Source organism: Budorcas taxicolor, chromosome 5 (assembly GCF_023091745.1).
Source record: "Budorcas taxicolor isolate Tak-1 chromosome 5, Takin1.1, whole genome shotgun sequence".
In the NCBI taxonomy this organism is placed as follows: domain Eukaryota; kingdom Metazoa; phylum Chordata; class Mammalia; order Artiodactyla; family Bovidae; genus Budorcas; species Budorcas taxicolor.
The window spans coordinates 145,806,083-145,819,523 of record NC_068914.1 but is presented as its reverse complement, the minus strand read 5'-3'; the positions used below and the strand labels follow the sequence as shown (position 1 = coordinate 145,819,523).

The 13,441-nt window shown below is 41.6% G+C and overlaps 1 pseudogene; it reads right to left on the bottom strand.

Annotated features, from left to right (window-relative positions):
• The window catches only part of LOC128048488 (antigen WC1.1-like), a 69,432-nt pseudogene that overhangs the window by 25,289 nt on the left and 30,702 nt on the right, over window positions 1-13,441 (bottom strand).

Here is a 13,441-nt window from a genome sequence, read left to right as displayed (position 1 = left end):
AAAGGTGGCACTGCAGTAGGGAATAGTCTTCCAGAAAAAGATTCTGAGTCAACTGGATGCCCATATGAAAACATGACACTTGACCCTTATGCTACACAGTTATCAATCCTGGAAGCGGTGTATAGTCATATGCAAAAGAAAAGTAATTACACTTCTGTGAGATACTCTCTGAGAACATTTTTGTGATTTTGGAGTAGAAAAAGTTCTTTCTAGAAGGATTTATGGAGTTCTATGGACTGGAACAATGGACTGGTTCAAAACTGAGACAGGAGTATGTCAAGCCTGTATATTGTCACCCTGATTATTTAACTTCTATGCAGAGCACATCATGTGAAATGCTGGGATGGATGAAGCACAAGCTGGAGTCAAGATTGCTGGGAGACATATCAATAACCTCAGATATGTAGATGACACCACCCTTATGGCAGAAAGTGAAGAGGAACTAAAGAGCCTCTTGATGAAGGTGAAAGAGGTGAGTGAAAATGTTGGCTTAAAACTCAGCTTTCAGAAAAGGAAAATCATGGCATCTAGTCCCATCACTTCATGGCAAATAGATGGGGAAACAATGAAAACAGTGACAGACTTTATTTTCTTGGACTCCAAAATCACTGCAAATGGTGACTGCAGCCATGAAATTAAAAGATGCTTGCTCCTTGGAAGAAAAGCTATGACAATCCTAGATAGCATATTAAAAAGCAGAGACATTACTTTGCTGACAAAGGTCCAACAAAGCTATAGTTTTTCCAGTAGTTATGTATGGATGTGAGAGTTGGACCATAAAGAAAGCTGAGCACTGAAGAATTGATGCTTGTGAACTGTGGTGTTGGAGAAGACTTTTGAGAGTCCCTTGGACTTCAAGGATATTAAACCAGTCAATCCTAAAGGAAATCAGTCCTGAATATTCATTGGAAGGACTGATGCTGAAGTTGAAGACCTAATACTTTGGCCACATGATGGGAAGAACTGACTCTTTGGAAAAGACCCCGAAGCTGAAAAATATTGAAGGCAGGAGGAGGAGATGACAGAGGATGACATGATTGGGTGGCATCACCAACTCAATGGATATGAGCTTGAGCAAGCTGTGGGAGATGATGGAGGACAGGGAAGCTTGATGTGCTGTGGTCCATGGGGTTGCAAAGAGTCAGACATGACTGAGTGACTGAACTGAACTGACTGACTGAAGGAGCGCTACATGTACAGTAAAAACGGTGAATGAATTAACTTAAGATGAGTAACATGGCTCACTGGAGTACACCATACCATTAAGAAAATAAAAATATAAGACAGAATTAAACACACAAAAAACATAATAAATATTTGTTCCAAAATTCATCATCATGGTAATTTGCACCATTGTATTTGTAATAGTCAAGACCTGGCAACAAACTCAAATCTCTGTCACAAGTCGAATGGATCAATGCATGGTCATGTGATCATTCAAAGGAATACTCTATAGTAATAAAAATGAATACAGTGTTGCCATAAACAACATCATGAGTGAATTTCAAACACGGTTTGAAATTTAAAAAAAAAATTAGACAAGAAAGAAAACATTCTGTATGGTTATACATAAAGTTCAAAAACTGAGAAAATACTCTATGGCAGTACAAGGCTTAGGGAAGCAGGCTTCCCTGGAGAGGAGGAGGACATGGCTATTGGGAGGCAATAGTGATTCTGTGGTGCTGTGAATGTTCTCTTTGTAGATCTGGGTTGGGGAACATGACCTATGTATACACTTATTGTTTGTACTTTGTTCTCTATTATTATCCTTAAACAATAATGTTTCATAAAAATATTATTCATCCAAGCATTTCTTTCCCTGACATAGCACTTCTTAGCATTTCTTAGCACTTCTTTCCCCTGAAAAAATGAGTGAACAATGAGAATGCTATGGAGCAGGACCTTACAGAGCCTTCTCAGGAGAGACCACCCTCATGTCCTCCACCTGCTTCTGTCTGTAGAAAAACCTTAGCCAAAGAATAAATTTAATCACAGAAATGAAAAATTTCAGAAACAAAGGAAAACAGTCAAATAGGACAAAATAATAATAGTTTAACCCTAAACAAAGTCAAGGAATTTTAGTTTCTCCTCATGGCTATAGCTAACATTCTTGAGCCATATCCTTTGAGCTGTTTTGCAGATGCTGAAATCCCAACCATGTGGTAGAAGTAAATTACATGATGCCCAGACTAGTGGGGTTCCATTTCCTTCTCCAGGGGATCTTCCCAACCCAGGATCAAGACTCTTGCATTGCAGGCAGGTTCTTTACCATCTGCGCCAACAGGGAAGCCCATAATCTTCACCTTACACAATTCCAAGAATCGGCCACAAGAAAGTGGGAACAGAGCAGCACTAGAACTGGTGATTAACTGCATTTCAAACAATAAAGGTGACACTGATCAGACCTATTCCAAGATGATTGTCGGAGCTAGCTGTGCTATTCTGCAAGTAACCTGTCCCCTACCTCCACCTGTGCACTCCTGAAATTCCCGTTTAAAACCTCTTATCCCTGATCAGCAAGGGGAAGCTGGTTCTTTGGTACATTACTCCTCTGTCTCCTCAGAACTGCTGGTTTTCTCAATAATGCTATCTTTAAATTTACCCCACGCTTGTCTCTCAGTGTTGGATTCTTGAGTAGTAAGGAGAGGAAACCTGAGTTCCATAATTTCATTACAGAATATCTTCCTTTTAAAGCCTGTTTTCCCTTACTCTCTGCTCTGGGGACATTTCACCCCAGGAGTTTCCTAAGTACAGTAGCCCTACCCTGTCTTACCTGAGCAGATCACAGAGGCCGTGTTGCCACGGGAACAGTCAGGAACACCCAGGGCAGTCACAGGGCATTTCCCCAGGAAGGACTCAGTCCCTGAGCAGTGAAATCGGGCTTTCCAGAGTTGATCACTGCCTTCTGCTCCATTTGGGGTGGAGATGGCGACTCCACAGCCAAGCTGACGACAGAGAACATTGGCATTGGCCAGACTCCAGTGGGAGGCACACAGAGCTCTCCATTGTCCAGAAATATTCATCTCCACCTGCCCCTCACATTGAGAGGTGCCGTTCGTCATGAGCTGGACATCTGTGTACACTGATAGAAAAAGACAGGATTTCAGCAAAATCTGATTTCTTTTTTAGCTTGAACTGATTGTACACGGAGGTTAAGTCCTGATATGCATCTCACCTGAACAGACAACTTGAACAGCTCCACTGTGGTGACACTTGCCCCCTGGACAGGGCACTCTGGGGCATGACCAGAGCTTAGGCTCCTCCCCCTCACACCTGAACTCTTCAGCCCAGACCCGGCGATCAGGCTCTCTGATGGGCACATGTCCCAGAGTAGACACAGCCTTGCCACACCCCAGCTCTGCACAGATGACCTGGGCAGTGGGGAGTGTGAAGTTCCCATCAGACACTGGGGTCCAGGCTTCTCCAGAACGTACTTCTACTCGCCCTGAGCAGGGCCCATCCCCTCCAACCAGATGCACAAATCCTGAGAAACAAAGAACAACAAACCCAGTGAGTGTTCATGAACCTGGCTGGACAATTGCAGACAACATCTCACAGGCAATGATGTGAAAGCTTTTTTTCCAGCAGTGGAATAAGAGGGGATAAGAAGAGAGAATTTGACTGTCATTGTCAAACTGCATTTTCATGAGCAAGTTTCTGAAGAGATATCCAGAAGGATTGAAGAATCAGTTCGGAATGACTGAATCCTGAGAATATATATTTTGATTACAAATGTTAATTCCTATCTGGGAGCCTGGAAACTACAGTGCCCAGAGAAACTGCACCTTGGTAAACATTCAAACGTGGGTAGAGAGCTGAACTGAGACTGAAAAATGTCCATGGGATTCAAGAGGTTAGAGGCCTCAGAGCCAGAGAAGTTTAGAAGTTTAGAGGGCCATCCTGAGATTTCTGGGGCTAAAATTCTGGCCAGTTTTTTCTCAGAGCCAATATTCAAGTCACTGAGGACAGGGAAAATCACACGGGCTAGATCTGAGTGCAGGTATTATAATCTAATTGTGAAAGAAGTTGTCCACAGGTAAATTTCAGTTCAGTTCACTGCAGTTCAGTCACTCAGTCGTGTCCGACTCTTTGCGACCCCATGAATTGCAGCACGCCAGGCCTCCCTGTCCATCACCAATTCCCAGAGTTCACTCAGACTCACGTCCACAGAGTCAGTGATGCCATCCAGCCATCTCATCCTCTGTTGTCCCCTTCTCCTCCTGCCCCCAATCCCTCCCAGCATCAGAGTCTTTTCCAATGAGTCAACTCTTCGCATGAGGTGGCCAAAGTACTGGAGTTTCAGCTTTAGCATCATTCCTTCCAAAGAAAGCCCAGGGCTGATCTCCTTCAGAATGGACTGGTTGGATCTCCTTGCAGTCCAAGGGACTCTCAAGAGTCTTCTCCAACACCACGGTTCAAAAGCATCAATTCTTCGGCGCTCAGCCTTCTTCACAGTCCAACTCTCACATCCATACATGACCACAGGAAAAACCATAGCCTTGACTAGACGGACCTTAGTCGGCAAAGTAATGTCTTTGCTTTTGAATATGCTATCTATGTTGGTCATAACTTTTCTTCCAAGGAGTAAGAGTCTTTTAATTCTATGGCTGCAGTCACCATCTGCAGTGATTTTGGAGCTCAAAAAAATAAAGTCTGACTCTATTTCCATTGTTTCCCCATCTATTTCCCATGAAGTGATGGGACCAGATGCCATGATCTTCGTTTTCTGAATGTTGAGCTTTAAGCCAACTTTTTCACTCTCCTCTTTCACTTTCATCAAGAGGCTTTTTGGTTCCTCCTCACTTCTGCCATAAGGGTGGCGTCATCTGCATATCTGAGGTTATTGATATTTCTCCCAGCAATCTTGATTTCAGCTTGTGTTTCTTCCAGTCCAGAGTTTCTCATAATGTACTCTGAATGTAAGTTAAATAAGCAGGGTGACAATATATAGCCTTGACGGACTCCCTTTCCTATTTGGAACCAGTCTGTTGTTCCATGTCCAGTTCTAACTGTTACTTCCTGACCTGCATACAGATTTCCCAAGAGGCAGGTCCAGTGATCTGGTATTCCCATCTCTTTCAGAATCGTCCACAGTTTATTGTGATCCACACAGTCAAAGGCTTTGGCATAGTCAGTAAAGCAGAAATAGATGTTTTTCTGGAACTCCCTTGCTTTTTCGATGATCCAGTGGATGTTGGTAATTTGATCTCTGTTCTGGAAGTTCACAGTTCACATATTGCTGAAGCCTGGCTTGGAGAATTTTGAGAATTACTTTACTTTTGAGCATGTGAGATGAGTGCAATTGTGCAGTAGTTTGAGCATTCTTTGGTATTGCCTTTCTTTGGAATTGGAATGAAAATTGACCTTTTCCAGTCCTGTGGCCACTGCTGAGTTTTCCAAATTTGCTGGCATATTGAGTGCAGCACCTTCACAGCATCATCTCTCAGGATTTGAAAGAGCTCAACTGAAATTCCATCACCTCCACTAGATTTTTTTGTAGTGATGCTTCCTAAGGCCCACTTGACTTCACATTCCAGGATGTCTGAGTCTAGATGAATGATCACACCATCATGATTATCTGGGTCGTGAAGATCTTTTTTGTACAGTTCTTCTGTGTATTCTTGCCATCTCTTCTTAATATCTTCTGCTTCTGTTAGGTCCATACCATTTCTGTCCTTTATCGAGCCCATCTTTGCATGAAATGTTCCCTTGGTATCTCTAATTTTCTTGAAGAGATCTCTAGTCTTTCCCATTCTGTTCTTTTCCTCTATTTCTTTCCATTGATCGCTGAAGAAGGATTTCTTACCTCTTCTTGCTATTCTTTGGAACTCTGCATTCAGATGCTTATATCTTTCCTTTTCTCCTTTGATTTTCACTTCTCTTCATTTCACAGTTATTTGTAAGGCCTCCCCAGACAGCCAGGTAAGTTTAGAAATGACGAAAGATCAGAGAGTCATAGGAGAGGGAGGGAATTGTCCTAGCCATATTTCTTGAAAACCTAGGACTTATCAAAACACCTGGGAGAAAGTGAGGTCTCAGTGGGATTATGCAAGTCTATTGAGTTAGTTGATTACTTCATACTAGACATGAGATTCTCAGCAAATGTGAAAGAGTAACGATAACTTAATGTATTCTAACCTTATCTATATGCTAACTGCATATGCCTTTCCTATTTGGATTTCTGAGATAAGAAGCCAGCAAGCTATGAAAAAGGAGAATGAGAGGAAGAGAGTGGACAGCAAACAACCCATATATACTTTCAGTTCAGTTCAGTCAATCAGCCGTGTCCGACTCTTCGTGACACCATGCATCACAGCACGCCAGGCCTCCCTGTCTATCACCAACTCCAGGAGTTCACCCAAACTCATGTGCATCGAATCAATGATACCATTCAGCCATCTCATCCTCTGTCGTCCCCTTCTCCTCCTGCCCCCAATCCCTCCCAGCATCAGAGTCTTTAACAATGAGTCAACTCTTTGCATGAGGTGGCCAAAGTATTGGAGTTTCAGCCTCAGCATCAGTCCTTCCAATGAACACCCAGGACTGGTCTCCTTTAGAATGGACTGGTTGGATCTCCTTGCAGTCCAAGGGACTTGCAAGATTCTTCTCCAGCACCACAGTTCAAAAGCATCAATTCTTTGGCACTCAGTTTCTTCACAGTCCAACTCTCACATCCATACATGACCACTGGAAAAACCATAGCCTTGACTAGATGGACCTTTGTTGGCAAAGTAATATCTCTGCTTTTTAATATGCTGTCTAGGTTGGTCATAACTTTCCTTCTAAGGAGTAAGCGTCTTTTAATATATACTGTAGAGATTTCTAAACTGAAAAAGCCTCAATAGGAATGAAACATAGAAAGATTTGGGGGGAAAAAGACTCGTTCCACAAGATTTTAACACTTTCCATCCCCTGTGCTCCTCCCATTTGCCACACAACCCTACTACCCTTTCCCATTTTTCCCAATGCAGAAAAGAAAAAACAAGCTTAAGAGCTACAAATAGATGGAAAGGAGACTCCAAAGGAAAAGAACTTTTGTAGGGAGTGAGGTGGAGTGAGTGGCAGGTTAAACAGGGAGTGGGTGGAGTATGAGAGACAAACCGAAGTAAAGACTCATGATTAAGATTTCATCCTTCAGGGACCCTATTTTGGACAGAGAAAAAGTAATCCAATAGGAAAAACCCTGCACATCATAAAGAACAAATTTTTAAATAATTTTCCTGGTTTTTGAGTGTGCTCATAATTATTTATGTACATGGTGGAATTTGTCCTGGTGAAGGACTCTGATTGCACAAGTTTGTGAACTTTGAAGCCTCAAAAAGAATAACATAACAATAAAAAGCTACTATAGAGAGCAGGCAGAGAAGGCAATGGCAACCCAGTCCAGTGTTCTTGCCTGGAGAATCCCAGGGACGACGGAGCCCTGTGGGCTGCCATCTATAGGGTCGCACAGAGTCGGACACGACTGAAGCAACTTAGCAGCAGCAGCAGCATAGAGAGCAGGAGAGAACAGAAAAGGCGCTGCAGAAATTAAAGAATTGAAGGATTAGCTTGACCACTTATACAAGAATGAATGATGAGAGAGAGGATGATCTGTTTGCCTTTTATTATTTATCCATTTCCATCTCCCCAGAGAGGTCCAGGTTAGGACTCCTAATCTATACTGACTGGGAGTTTGGTCACAGGCTACACATTCTAGATAAACCATTTTTGTTTAACTGGTTGTTGTTATTGTTTTTGCTCAGCCACTCAGTCATGTCCGACTCTTCGCTACCCCATGGACTGAAGAATGATAGGCTTCCCTGTCCTTCACTATCTCCCCGAGTTTGTTCAAACTCATGTCCATCGAGTCAGTAATGCAATCTAACCATCTCATCTTCTGTCATCCCCTTCTCCACCAGCCTCTAATCTTTCCCAGTATTAGGGTCTTTTCCAGTGAATCAGTTCTTCATATCAGGTGGCCAAAGTATTGGAGCGTCAGCTTCAGCATCACTCCTTTCAGTGAATATTCAGGGTTGTATTTCCTTTAGGATTGAGTGGTTTGATCTCCTTGCAGTCCAAGGGACTCTCAAGAGTCTTCTCCAACACTACAGTTCAATAGCATCAGTTTTTCAGTGTTCAAACTTCTTTATGGCCCAACTCTCACATCCACACATAATTACTGAAAAAACCATAGCTTTGACTAGATGGACCTTTGTCTCAAAGTAATGTCTCTGTTTTTTAATATACTGTCTAGGTTTGTCATAGCTTTTCTTCCAAGGAGCAAGCATCTTTTAATTTCATGACTGCAGTCACTGTCCACAGTGATTTTGGAGCCCAAGAAAATAAAGTCTGTCACAGTTTCCATTTTTTCCCCATCTGTTTGCCATGAAGCAATGGGACAGGATGCCATGATCTTAGTTTTTTGAATGCTGAGTTTCAAGGCAGCTTTTTCACTCTGCTCTTTCACTTTCATCAAGAGTTCCTCTTCACTTTCTGCCATTTAGGGTGATGTCATCTGCATATCTGAGGTTGTTGATGTTGTTATATTAATTCCACGAGATTAAAAATTTAGAAAGAAAATGAGAGAAGTATTTCTTGTATTCTGTTTTATATACACTGATAAAAGTTAAATATTCAAATATGTGCTGGATAATCAATACAGTCTTAGGATATATTAGGATAGAGACTTCTGAGATATATTATTTCTTTTTTATTTTCTACTTGATTTTAAAATTTACGTGGAAGAATAAGTGTGAAAATTCCAAGAATATTATGAAATAGAAGGCTGATGTGAATGAGTAAAGATATTAAATATAATAAAGGTCTATCCTTGTCTGGTCTCTTGCTGTGTAGACATCTTGTGTCCTTAGGCACACATAGCATCTTGCACACCACACCTGGACCTTCAGTGCTGCTCAGAGAACCTCACAGTTGCCTTCATCAGCTCCCATTGCATTCTCCTTCCTCCCAGCTACTATAAAACCTGTTCCACCCTCTTCAAAAATTACATTTGTCCTCTCGCTCCAAATAAGCCCCCAAACACAAGTCTCTTATATCAATGAAATCATTAAATATAAACTACATAATCTCTTATCATAAAACACACAAATTCATGTTTTATTACCTCCACCTTTGACTTGCCAGTGCATGGCTAAGTATTCCTCCAAAGTTTGCATTTGTACAGATATCTTAAAGGAAGAATTAGGGAGAGAGACTTTTCTAGTAACAATGAAAGAATATATGACTCAGAGCATTTCATTCACAGTTCTCTAGTTCTACCATCAAAGAACTATGAACATTTACTTCTAAATTTGCAAAGGAAACTTGCAATCTGCCACAAATCCATAAGAAACTCTGATTTGTTAAATGCTATCCCTTTAGGGATCATCTCTATATATGTAAATGATATCCTCCTATAGTAAGAGTAGCCTCCACTCCTACTAGCCTAGTGCAAAATAATGTCTCACATAGTTTGTACAGAAACAACTCCACCCAGGAAAGTACATCCTCATTTTTGTCCCTCCTTCGCATAGCCTTCCTGTGCAAAGAGAATGTGTATGTGGCAGTTAGCAAATATTTCACTCTTACAAAAAGTAAATTGTGAAAAAAATTATGAGGATTTATTTTAATTGGGAGAATGAATAAAGCTATTTTAGCATCAGGTAAGTCCACTGGAGAAGAAAAGAATAGCAGAGACTTACAAGAGGAAAGTAAATGAAGCTCATCACTCATAGCCACAGTGCACTCAGTGAGGATGGGTAGGTGTCTCAGTCCTCTCTAGCCCACCTATCTCCCATTGCCCTGCTGATCAGACACCAGCTTTCTTGGAACTTTCCATTTTCTCAGCCGGTGGACAAAGAACTGACCATACCTGAGCAGACGACTCCTGCATCTTCCTGATGATCGCAGTTGTGTTGCCGCCATCCCCAGGAAAGGCACCTCCACACTTGGGACTCCTCTCCTCTGCAGCTCACTTCATCCAGCCAGATGGGCCCTGATCCCGTCCCGAAGGAAGAAGAGACAGTGGCATCCAGGGCTTCTCCACAGCCCAGCTGCCTGCACACCACGCGGGCATCGTCCAGGTCCCAGCCGTCATCACAGATGGTGCCCCAGGAACCCTGGTCAAGGATCTCCACTCTCCCGGAGCAGCGACCACCTCCGTCCACCAGGCGGAGCTGTCTGCTGTCTGAGCAGAGAGAAATGAGACGATGGGGTGATGACCCCAAGGGTTGAGAAAGGTCTTCTGTCCTGTAGGACTCCCACTTGAGCAGAAGGGAGTGCTCTCCTCTGAACGCTGCCGGTTCAGACACGGAGTGGTTGCACTGGGGCAGCAGCTGGGTCTGGTTCTTTATACCAGTGGCAAGAGAATAATAAGGTTGAAAAATAGGAAGAAAATAAAACAGGAAATATTAAGTTGAAAACACTCTAGTGAGTAGTCTGAGACAGCAGGTGGTGCAAGGTCCTATCAGAGTTAACATTCTGATCTGTAGAGTTCTGTACAGCATCAGAGAAAGATTTATAGGAAATGTTAGTCTCTCTACCTGGAGCAGTTAAATGAGTTCAGAGTCACAGGAATGAGCTGGCAGCGGGATGGATTCCTTTCAAAGCACACACATTTTGATGCGATTGACCTATGAGTTAAAGGGGTTAATTAAAGGGAATGGAGTCAGGAGCTGGCCTTATCAGATGCCTTAGGTAGCAGCCATGAATCCTCTACCATTAGACTCCTTCCTCCTGGTACAGTCATCCAGAACTGAAAAACAAATGGATTCTGTGATATCTTGGTTTACCCCAGAATATTTCATTTGCAGTTCTAAGCTTCAGACTTCAGATCTGGATACTTAATTTTAAACAATGTGATCTGTTTGAGTAGACTGAACAGCTTTGCACGAGAGATGATGTCAGGGAACGTCGACACTGGTCAGATTCCACTGGGAATCATAGAATGTTGCTTCCTCTCCCCCCAAAAATATAATCTCTCCTTGGACTTTGTGTCAAGAATCTCTGTTATTCAAATATTGGAGTTATGTGATCTTCAGGAGGAAATAGTGTGTATGTTTGCTTAGTCAATTCAGTCATGTTCAACTCTTTAAGACCCTATGAACTGTAGCCCACCAGGCTCTTCTGCCCATGGGATTCTCCAGGCAAGAATACTAGAGTGGGTGGCCTCGCCCTCCTCCAGGGGTTCTTCCTGACTCAGCGACCTAACCAGCGTCTCCTGCATTGCAGGTGGATTCTTTACAGCTGAGCCACCGGCAAACCCTTTTAGTTCTATCAATGAGCAGAAATAGGTCACATTCCTGCAAGCCCTTGAACAAATAACATTAACAAGCTCACTGTATTCTCCTCTCCTTTTATACATAAAAGTGATGTAAAGAAAGGTTAAAGAATGTCTATCGATGTTACCCTTTAAGTAAATGATGAAGTAGAGAATTAAACCTAAAATTTTCCACTTCCATGGAGAATGGAGGAGTTCACAGCAGGCCAATGTGTTTTGCTGGGTCTTGCTGGATACAGCTTAAAAAGCTGAAAAATGTTTTTTTAAGAAACAGTAAATGTATTCAACATTTGTTGACATGACATGGATTAAATATGTTAAAATTCTAAAGTGTGGAGGTTATTTCAATGTTACCCAAGGATCTATAGCTTCTTTTTCTCTCGGAATTTGCTGATTCATTGCATAATTTAATGATTCAGAATCTGGGCTTGGGCAAGCAGAGCACTACTGTTGTGACAGGAAGCCAGCATAATTTGGGAGTTACCTGGTGCTGGAGTGACAAAATTAGTCTTGAGAGCCTCTCTCACACAGCACATTTTCTCCTCAAATATCTGCCCAGTATATAAGCTGTGAAGGGCAGGAAGCTAAAGAGCTATACAAGAAGACTTGGAAAGCAGAGTCTTTCTCATTCTCTTGGGTACTGAGCTACCAAAGAATCCAGGCTCTGAACTGAAATCTCTGAAAGTCCCTGTCATAGAGACAGAAAAATCAGAGGTGGACTGAGTGCTACCAAAACGGCAACCCACACTTATTACAGCTCAGTTTTAGGTTATATTTAGATGTTTGAGTGATATACACCCCATCCCCCTATCTCCCTAGCAAAACAAAGGATAAATCCTTTCAGGTATTAGAAAACGTATCAGGAGTATCTTACTTTTTCATATATAATTTATAGCACTCAATAAAAAATAACATGACATTTGACAAGCTAGAATAACATGAAAAATGACCAAAGTGCAAAAAAGAGATAAGAGAATGCAGAGACACACATAATAGAAATGCATAAGGATTTTAACTACGACCAATGTGTTTAGGGGAAAAGAGAGAAGGGGAGAATATACAGGGAAAAAGATGAAAAAGTTAACAAATAATCATAAACAAGTAAAAATAGCATTGCCAACCTAAAATAAAATATCTAGGTTTAAAAAGTGAATGAATAAGTCAAATAAATTTTAGATAGAACTTAGAATATAGTGATTTAGAGGAGTCATAAAGATGAGAGATGAGAAGGAAAATAAAGAGTAGGAGAGGGAGAAGAGATACAGAGACACCGAGGCAGAACTACAGAAGCCATATTTGAAGATATAATAAGAGAGAATTTAATATAAACTAAAGAGTATGAAAACCCCCCACTCCTAATAAAGCTGCTGAAAATCAAAAGGAAAAAGGAAAATCTGAAATAATAACAGATTTATTTAATACTAAAGGAAGAGGGAAAAAAGGAGAGAAAAAGGAACATAAAGCATGTGGATCTATTAAAAGCAAATGGCAGATACCAACACATCAATATCAGTAATTGCATTTACAGTGAATGGATTAAGATAAAACACAACTGATGCAAATGTTACTTGCAAAATAATCACCTTATGCTATGAAAACAAAGAAATGTTGAAAGTAAAATGATGGGAAAAATGTACCAATTGTAAGAAAGCTGGAGTAGCTTTATCGATGTCCCAGGAAGTAGAAAAGATACACTAACTGACAGCAGTCCTGATAGAGGGCATCAGAGGGCAGACAGACTGAAACCACAATCACAGAAAACTAGCCAACCTGATCACATTGACCACAGCCTTATCTAACTCAATGAAATTAAGCCATGCCGTGTAGGGCCAACCAAGACAGATGGGTCACAGTGGAGTGTTCTGACAAAATGTGGTCCACTGGAGAAGGGAATGGCAAACCACTGCAGGATTCTTGCCTTGAAAACCCCATGAACAGTATGAAAAGGCAAAAAGATAGGACACTGAAAGATGAACTCCCCAGGTCTGTAGGTGCCCAATATGCTACTGGAGATCATTGGAGAAATAATTCCAGAAAGAATGAAGGTAGGGAGCCAAGGCAAAAACAACACCCAGTTGTGGATGTGACTGGTGATAGAAGCAAGGTCCACTGGTGTAAAGAGCAATATTGCATAGGAACCTGGAATGTTAGGTCCATGAATGAAGGGAAATTGGAAGTGGT